Raw genomic sequence first — 9,658 nt, 5'->3', positions numbered from 1 at the left:
AGACAGACCCTCCCCAGTATTACTGGGACAGGCTCAGTATTTACAGGACACAAGCAGTCAAGGATTTTAACTGAAACTCCCAACAAAAAAGTTGTGTTCCCCCCCCCCCCCCCCCCCAATTCTGAGGATATACAGAGTGTGCTCCAAGTTCATTGGCTAATCAGCGTGTTGTATAAGCTGCTATCAGCCGGATACCTCTGTTCCACATTGCAGACACGTGATCTCACAATTCCACACACCCACGTACACATGGCTGGAGTCTGCCCACACCTCTGGCAGTGCTGAATGAAAAGGGCGGATTCATTCATTGACTATCTGAACAGGAAGAAAAAAAAAAAAAAAAAAAAAAAAAAAGGAAAGACAAAGCTTGTCAGATAGAAAATGCGTCAATGCAACATACACTGTCCAAACAACGTTCAATGTTGCATGGAACACTGCAAGAATCTGAACCTTGCTCACACCTGTCCCTTGTACAGTCAATGGATGATTAAACACCAAGATTTTCAGTGGCGTTACGTGTTGGAGGGACTAAAAAGAAAAAAAAAAAAAAAAAAAAAAAAAAAAAAAAAAGAGAAAGAATTTATAATCTCTCTCCAGTGGAAAAATCTACAGAAATTACTGAAACCAAACAGTAGACTTTACTAAAAGGTTTAATTATTAATATGGATATCGGTCATATTGTGTAACCGATTTATTGCACTATTTAGTGGATGCAAATGAAAGGTTTTGTAAAAAAAAAAAAAAAAAAAAAAAAAAAGGAGGAGGTTTATAAAAAAGTTTAACATTTCAATTTAATAAGTAATATTTTATAACACACGATTTTCCTTATATTAAAGCAAATACTTTTTGTTTTTGTTTTTTTTTTTTTCCCCCAAACAGAAAACACACAAACAAAAACATAACAAAACCAAACTAAAAATAAAAGAGTAAAACAAAAAAAGTTTTGGCAATTCATCAACCCTTGACTTTTTTTTTTTTTTTTTTTTTTTTTTTATGTACTTTTTACTAGTCTTGAAATATTTCAAATCCGAAGACCACATCAAGAAAAATAAAACTGCACGCCATCTCCATGTGGTCCGGAGTTGGCAAACAGACACATACTGGGGCTCATTGGAAAAACTGACTCACCGCAGCCAGCAAGAGACACAAAATCAGCGCTGCCTATAGACGTCAGTCGCCCGGTGTGCCCAGACGATCCAGCAGCCGAACGATCCAACAAAAGATCTTTTTTTTTTTTTTTACACATGGAGGTCTGCCTCTGCCAATGGAGGGAGCATCAGAATCCAAACCAGACAGCATTGGTCGCAGATCTTCAAATCCAGCCAGAGCGGACACTTTACAACCCCGGCAAAGTATAAAATGCAATGAGCACATCCCACGCATGCTGGTGGACAACCACAAGTCCCAGCACACTCAGAGCCACGATCTAATACTGCACCTATACATGTGCAACCCAAGTCACCAAGGAGGCCCTTGTGGAAGGCTGGCCATACATTATACAATTTTCCTTAGGATTTACCAAAACCATATAATATGGAGGTCAAACCTAAACACTTTCAATGTGTGCGCAATCAGCAGGTCCTTGTACTACATGGCTGAAGCAAAAATCGAAAGAGGAAATTGAATAATGTATGGCCAGCCTAAGGCCAAATTGTTGCACCCGGCCCAATCAACCACATACAAAGCACATGTTCATTCTATACTGACAGATCTACAGGACCCCTCCCTCCCAGGTCACACAGGGGGCCCCCTGTGCATGGTGTACCCAACCCCTGGCTGAACAGATAACAATTGCAGCATTTGTCACTTCATCTGAAATAAGAACTGTCTATAGTGACATGATACAGTCCAAGTTCTACCCAGATCCAGTGCACCTACCTTATAGCTGGTATGAAATAAGAACTGTCTGTAGTGACATAGTTAACTACTGTCCATGATAGTTAAGTCGGGGGGGGGGGGGAATCTACTATCTTCTTCCATGAAGAAACACAAACCACCTTCCACCACCAAACTGACCAATCTCAGACCATCACCCCCCCCCCCCCCAACAACCTGATTGGCTATGAAAAGCAACACAGACAGTCCTTATTTCACAAGCCTCGATGGGCAGTAGAAAATAAAGCTAGGACACCAAAAAGCTTTTCTAGAGCAAAAGCATCCAATCAGCAGTCACCTTTCACCACTCACCCTGCTGATCGCGGATGAAAGGAGATCTGTGATTGGTGCAGGAAAAGCTCAGCGTTGTAGAGATGACTGGTTACAATGTATATCCATCAGGGACTTCTGTAGAGATCACAAAAGGTTACAAATGTATACTTATCAGGACACTGACCCGGCGATGCTCCGCGATCACCCTCCGCACATCCAGTGCTCGGCTCCTCTCCCCCAGACATGGGGAAACCCCTTTATAAGCTGACATCTGCGTCATCACTACTCACGTAATGCAGCACAGGGAGGGAGGGAACCTCTACCGTATAACCTGGAGTAGACGCCGCACTCCGCTCACACACAGGAGGAGGAGGAGGAGAGGCATAGATAGTAGGGATCACCTGCACATTACATGATGTGTCTATAGGAGCCACAGCTTTATCTGTATTCTAGGAAAAAAAAAAAATAATATATATATATATATATAAAATAAGCATTGTATTATGGGTGCATAAGTGTGTATAATTTTTTTATTTTTTTTATGTTGTTTTGTTTTTAACTCTTTCGGCTGAGTAGCTGAGTATAGATCTTTTTCTGTCCTAATCACGGTTCCAATGAGTAAGTTCAATGGCTTTCTATACCCCCCCCCCCATTACACACTCATGTATGTATTTTTTTATTATTAATATTTATTTTTAGTTTGTTTACAGGTATCTATATAGCGCCTTCAATTTACGTTACGCAGCGCTTTACACACACACACATATATATGTGTGTAAAGCGCTGCGTAACGTAAATTGTAGGCGCTATATAGATACCTGTAACAAACTAAAAATAAATAATAATAATAATAATAAAATACATACATGAGTGTGTAATGGGGGGGGGGGGGTATAGAAAGCCATTGAACTTACTCATTGGAACCGTGATTAGGACAGAAAAAGATCTATACTCAGCCGGAAGAGTTAAAAAACAAAACAAATAACATTAAAAAAAATTTATATATATATATATATATATATATATATATATATATATATAAAATTTTTTTTTTTCTTCACATCAGTCCCTGCACTCAAGGAACTTACAATCTAAGGTTCCTAACTCACATTCATACATACATACATATAGTAGGGTCGATTTAGACAAGAGCCAATTAAATATCATTATCATTTTAAAATACCTCCTATGCTTATTATACTTTATACTTATTGGAAACATGATTAGGACAGAAAAAGATCTATACTCAGCCGAAAGAGTTAAAAAACAAATACCATTAAAAAAAAAAAAAAAAAATTATATAAAATATATATAAAAAAATATTATATTATATATTCCTACCATCAGATTTTTGTGTGTTTCTATAAAATTAAATAAAATCAATATATAGTGCTGCGCTCCGAACAGATACTAAATGTGGTCAAATAAAGTGCTATATGTATACCATGCCACGATGTATCATAAAATTACAGCAGTAAATGAAATACACAGAATATATACAATAAATTAAAAACTACAAATTTCACTGTGCAAATTTGCAGATGCGAACCGTGAAAAACAAAGTCCATAAATAAAGTGCAAAAGAAATATATTTGCGCGTTAATGTTGCAAAAAAAAGTTACTCAAGCATCAATATTGCAGTAACAATAAAAATTGTAAACAGTTCAAAATTAGATGAAAAGTTGTCTTCAACAGAGAAAGTGCTGGTGAATTAAAGTGCTGGGAATCGCATCTAGCAGCAGTGACAATGTGACTTTGCGTCTAGCAAAAAAGTGACTGTGGTGAAGTGAGTCTTCAGTGCAGTTACACCTGTGGGTGTGATGGCCCCTTACTGCTGTAAGGTAAACAGCATGTGATAAATAGCCAGGGATTATCCACATGTTATATCCTGTAAACCAGTGGTCATCAACCCTGTCCTCAGGGCCCGCTAACAGGCCAGGTTTGCAAGATAACTGAAATACATTGCAGGTGATATCATTTGCTGCTCAGTGATTGCAGTATTCTAGTCTGTATCTCCCCAAGGTAATACATAAAACCTGGCCTGTTAGTGGGCCTTGAGGATGGGGTTGATGACCATTGCTGTAAACGATCTCTCTGGGTGTATGTCCTTCTTATTTCCGGATTGCCTGTAGCCCAGTGTAAGTATCCTATACACTTGTACTATGTTTGCTCTTGGTGCTTTCCTTTGACTCTGACAACACCTTGCCTTCAGAAATATCAAACTAATGGAAATCTCCCCATTCACCAACCAATTTAAGCAGCAGCAGTGCCACAAAATGTTAACCAACCTTGCAAAATTGTACTGCACAGCTGCCGCCATATTTCTATACCTATTATAATTCTAAAATACCCCATACATTCAGCCTTCTTCCCTAGGTGAGAATGACGTTCTCTTCGCACCGGGGGGGGGGGGGGGGGGGGGGGGGGGGGTCATCAAAATTCCTCTATTTTTGATGTTTCATTGGAGAAATTTCACTTGCGTTCCTTAGGGTTGCCACCTCATCCCTTTAAACCCGAACACATACTAATTACACAGGTTCTGAGGCTAATTTAATTCAGATAAGACACCAAGTGTGTTTAATTACCTCCTTAATCAGCCACACAACCTGTGTAATTAATTTGTCCGGTTTTAAAGGGATGAGGTGGCAACCCTAGCGTTCCTGTCCCGGGGATGCAACAGGAATTTAGAGGAAATCTCTCAGTGAGGAAAATTTGCCTTTTATTGTCCCCAGAATAGGTGTCCCTATTAAAAGATTACCCCTCAGCTTTTATTCTACGGACAACTCTAAAATTTTGGATTTTCTCTTGCTTTCTATCTTGGTGACAATGGTTACCAGCACAAATAAAAGAGTTAATCTAACCAGTGGATCTACCCCTTCCCCACGCCTCATTTAAAACTTAAAAAACAAAAAGGTTTTGCCTATAAATATATTTTGATGATGGCTGCACCAACAGTTCATACTTACCCTCCCTTTGGAGATCATAAGATTCAATCCCCTTCCTTCAATTAGACAACGTTGGTGAATGCCCCTTACATTGGTGGTAAGCAAGAAGAATGCCACCTTTCTAGACATCTAAAAAGATCATTGGTGGCATGTTGTTGGCCCTGCCAAGTGGTGTTGGTGCCTGATATTTAAGGGGCACCATCAGATGAAGATCAATCAGGCACAGCTCAGGGGATCTCTAAGGGAACCATGGTTGAGAATGGCTTATTGAGACCTCTTGTCCTATACTGCCTATTATCCATAGATGTAGACCATCAGATGGGGGCCAATCAGCCACAGCTCAAGAGACACCTAAAGGAACAATGGTTGAGAATGGATGATGTAGACCTCCCATCCTATACTGCCTATTAGCCATAGTCCAACAGATGGAGGTCAATCAGCCACAGCTCAAGGGACCCCTAAGGAAACCATGGTTGAGAATGGCTGATCCAGACCTCCCATCCCATACAGCCTAATACCCATAGCCGTAGACCATCAAATGGAGGTCAATCAGCCACAGCTCAAGGGACATTCAAGGAAACCATGGTTGAGAATGGCTGATCTAGACCTCCCGTCCCATACTGCCTACAATCCATAGTCTTAGACATAGGACAGTGCTCCTCAGACTTGTGACCTCCTTGTGGTCATCAGGCCAACAAAGTATCCAAAAAATGGTTGTTCCATTAAAGTAGTCTTAAACCCAATCCTTGTTTGGGATCCAAATTAAGCTTTAAAGTAGATTTTAACCCAATCGCCAAAATCTCAAAATGAATACCCTTGATCCTGATTAGGGATGAACTTGGGTATCGGCTTTGGGTGCATTCCAAACCCATGTTCAGCAAAGCTTTCAGTGCCAGGCCTATCCCCACCCTATTGCAGCTAATTAGGCTGGCACAGCTGCCTTAGAGGTTGGACCTGAACCCAAGCTCATCCCTAATCCTGACATTGATGGAGTGTTAGTACACTTCCTGTCATAAGGTGACAACAATTGTGTCCCAGTCACCCAATAGTGCTCCTGCATTGTCGCCTTGACGCATGGGTTTCCAACATAGACCACAAGTGGCTGTTTCAGCACACATTACACAGGGCATGGTCTCACCATCAGGAAACACTCCTGATTCCACGCAGCTGTTGCTTGAGTGCATGTTGTCATCAAGCAGCTGCACAAAGGCTGCAGGAGCAACAGAGGATGAAAAAAAAGGTAAAAACAAGTATTTTATATAAAAAAAAAGGGATCGGTACGTGGTAATTTTGGGATCATACGAGTATTTCCGGTGATGGACACTTTGGAATATTCCTTATTTCACAGGTGATTTTGGGAAGAGATCTGGAAGGCACCGATAACTGGGAGGGTCCTTGAGTACAGGCGGGGCCCATCCTAGCCGTTATGCATGATAAATATAGTGTGAGTTTATATTAGGATATTTATGGCGCTGGAGTCACTGTATACAGACAACGGTCCAAACAGTAGCTCAGGAGAATACCGGTTTCACGCCCAGTGACGTCACCCACTACACCGTGCCATGGCGACAGAAAAACAAAGCTCAGACAGGACTGAGCGTGGGGGGGGCAGCGCGGGAATCCCTCACATCCGGAGTCCTCGTAACCCTTTCCTGGGCATATATCCCAGAGCAGGGAAAAAGGAGGGGGCAGGGAAATATTACTGAGAGTGGAACTTCATGCGTCAGTGTATCATTGTTTTAGGGGCCCCAAGTGTCAGTGTGTCCTTGCTCTGGGGGCCCCCGAGTGTCAGCGTGTCCTTGCTCTGGGGGGCCCCCCGAGTGTCAGCGTGTCCTTGCTCTGGGGGGGGCCCCCGAGTGTCAGCGTGTCCTTGCTCTGGGGGGCCCCCCGAGTGTCAGCGTGTCCTTGCTCTGGGGGGCCCCGAGTGTCAGCGTGTCCTTGCTCTGGGGGCCCCCAAGTGTCAGCGTGTCCTTGCTCTGGGGACCCCCCAAGTGTCAGCGTGTCCTTGCTCTGGGGGCCCCGAGTGTCAGCGTGTCCTTGCTCTGGGGGCCCCGAGTGTCAGCGTGTCCTTGCTCTGGGGGCCCCGAGTGTCAGCGTGTCCTTGCTCTGGGGGCCCCGAGTGTCAGCGTGTCCTTGCTCTGGGGGCCCCCCAAGTGTCAGCGTGTCCTTGCTCTGGGGGCCCCGAGTGTCAGCGTGTCCTTGCTCTGGGGGCCCCAGAGTGTCAGCGTGTCCTTGCTCTGTTGGCCCCGAGTGTCAGCGTGTCCTTGCTCTGGGGGCCCCAAAGTGTCAGCATGTCCTTGCTCTGGGGCCCCGAGTGTCAGCGTGTCCTTGCTCTGAGGGCCCCAAGTGTCAGCGTGTCCTTGCTCTGGGGGCCCCAAGTGTCAGTTTACAGTTGTTTCAGGGGCCCGTCAGTACAATGCAGTGTGATGGACGTGAAATATATTGCAGAGGTTCTTCCAGGCTGCACATGGCTCTCAGATTCCTGGAGAGGTCCCCGGTGCTCATCCAGGACCGGTCACACAATATACTTCCACCTCTCTGTATAGTGGTTGCAGACGCTCTCATCTGTCAGTGTGTGTGAGCCTCGTTGATTTAAGTTCCTGAAAAGCAAAAAAAGTACTTAGGAAGTCCCCGACAAGCACAGTATAATAGGTGCACCTCAGACAGTATCTATTGCACAATGGGCTGACATTCACCAGATCAGCAACGTGTCCCTGCAAACTGTTTTAAAATCTAAACAAATGACAGTCCAGAGGTTGTAGAAATACAAGTGCCAGGCATGTCTCTTCTCAATCCATCAAAAGGTCCATCTCCTGTAACTGAGAGCTCAGTCACTTAAAATGTTTATTATTATTATTAGTTTTGGATAGAGTGGAGAGAGATTATTCCTGTCTGTGTCCCCGTTGGGGAGATTCACCTATTTGTCCTTGTGACAATTATCCTTGAGAGTGAAAGATAAAGAAAATCCAATATTTTAGCTTGTCTTCAAAACAGAAATGAAGGGGAAATCCTCCAATGGAGTTCTGGTGACACCCCAGGATTTCCGCACTTTGGACAAATTTACTCTCACTTCCTGCTTGGCTATGGGACAGGAAGTGAAGGGAAATCTCCCTATCTCCCTAGTGGGACACAGATGGCAAGAAAAGTTTACATTGGTTATAATCCTCCCTTACTCTATCCAAAATGGGGAAAAAAGAAGTTTTGCCTATAGGTCTACTTTAAAGGGACTGTAACTGAAGTGCATCATTGCACAGAATGGGCCCCACTGTTGGCCGGCTGAATCAACAAGTTAGGCTCTATTCATATCTAAGGATTCCATGAAGGTGCGCAAAAACGCGTGTCGCATTGTTAATGGGGCTCCAAGCGCAGCAAGCAGACAAGTGTTTTCCTGCACGTCAAAAACAAAAGCGTCAAAAAGCTACGTAAAAAGCGTGTGAAGCTCAAAGCAAAAAAGGTGCAGGAGCTTCTTTGGGGCGTGTGTTGCCCGTAGAGCAGCTGGCAAACCGCATTGCATGAAGCTTGTTGCCCCCAAAAAGTTTAGGAGTGTAGCTACTTTTGGCTGACATGCTTCCTGCGAAGCAGTTTGCTTCGATTGCAGCGCGATTTATCGCGGCAGAACCACACTGCGATTTTTAGGTACCATGAATGGCATCTCAAATGTGCGCTCTGCAATTTGTCATTCACACCTGGGCACTTTGAAATCGTGGGAAAACGCAGAGTTGTGAATGCAGCCTTACTGTGAAGGAACATGCAGCCAGCAGAGAAAAGTCAGAACTCTCCCGTTCTACTCGCTTGTTCCTGGTCAGTGCCTCAAAGTACAGAAGCCATCGGATCAGCATGACAGCCAGACAATCAGCATTTTCAGAAGGCGAGGTCAGCAAAGGCCTCTGCCATAATGTCTCAGTATAGGTTTCCTAAAGAAGTCGGGAGGTAAAATCTTAGTTCAGGGGTGGGCAACTGTGGCCCTCCAGCTGTTGTGGAACTACATGTCCCATGAGGCATTGCAAGACTGACAGTTACCAGCATAACACCCACAGGCATGATGGGAGGACTGACAGTTACTCCCAGAGGCCTGATAGGAAGACTGACAGTTACTCCCAGAGGCCTGATGGGGAGACTGACAGTCCCAGAGGTATGATGGGAAGACTGACAGTTACTCCCAGAGGTATGATGGGAAGACTGACAGTTGGTCCCAGAGGTATGAGGGGAAGACTGACAGTTAGTCCCAGAGGTATGATGGGAAGACTGACAGTTAGTCCCAGAGGCATGATGAGAAGAGTGACAGTTACTCCCAAAGGCATGATGGGAAAAAGGACAGTTACTCCCAGAACCATAATGGGAAAAGTGACAGTTAATCCTAGAGGCATGATGGGACTTGTAGTTCTGCAACAACTGGAGGGCAACAGTTTGCCCACCCCTGTCTTAGTTCATGGCATGGTCTCAGCCTCACGCCGCATACCTCTGCTAGGGCCATGACAAGGGAGTCTCACTTCTCCTGTTGAAATTTCTGTATCATGGGAAATGGAACAGGAGGGATTGGGAAGACCCAAGATTTAAGGGAAGGC

At 44.0% G+C, this 9,658-nt stretch overlaps 1 long non-coding RNA gene across 1 annotated transcript in view; it reads right to left on the bottom strand.

Annotated features, from left to right (window-relative positions):
• LOC141133398 (uncharacterized) overlaps window positions 1–2,955 on the bottom strand; it is an 11,346-nt gene extending 8,391 nt beyond the window's left edge. The window contains exon 1 of the long non-coding RNA XR_012243059.1: window positions 2,333–2,955. This is a non-coding gene — a long non-coding RNA (uncharacterized lncRNA). The remainder of the gene's footprint in view (window positions 1–2,332) is intronic.
• Between the last annotated feature and the right edge of the window lie 6,703 nt (window positions 2,956–9,658).

Source organism: Aquarana catesbeiana, linkage group LG03 (assembly GCF_042186555.1).
Source record: "Aquarana catesbeiana isolate 2022-GZ linkage group LG03, ASM4218655v1, whole genome shotgun sequence".
Taxonomy (NCBI): domain Eukaryota; kingdom Metazoa; phylum Chordata; class Amphibia; order Anura; family Ranidae; genus Aquarana; species Aquarana catesbeiana.
Note: the sequence above shows the minus strand (reverse complement) of the source record. Positions and strands in the feature narration are given on the sequence as shown.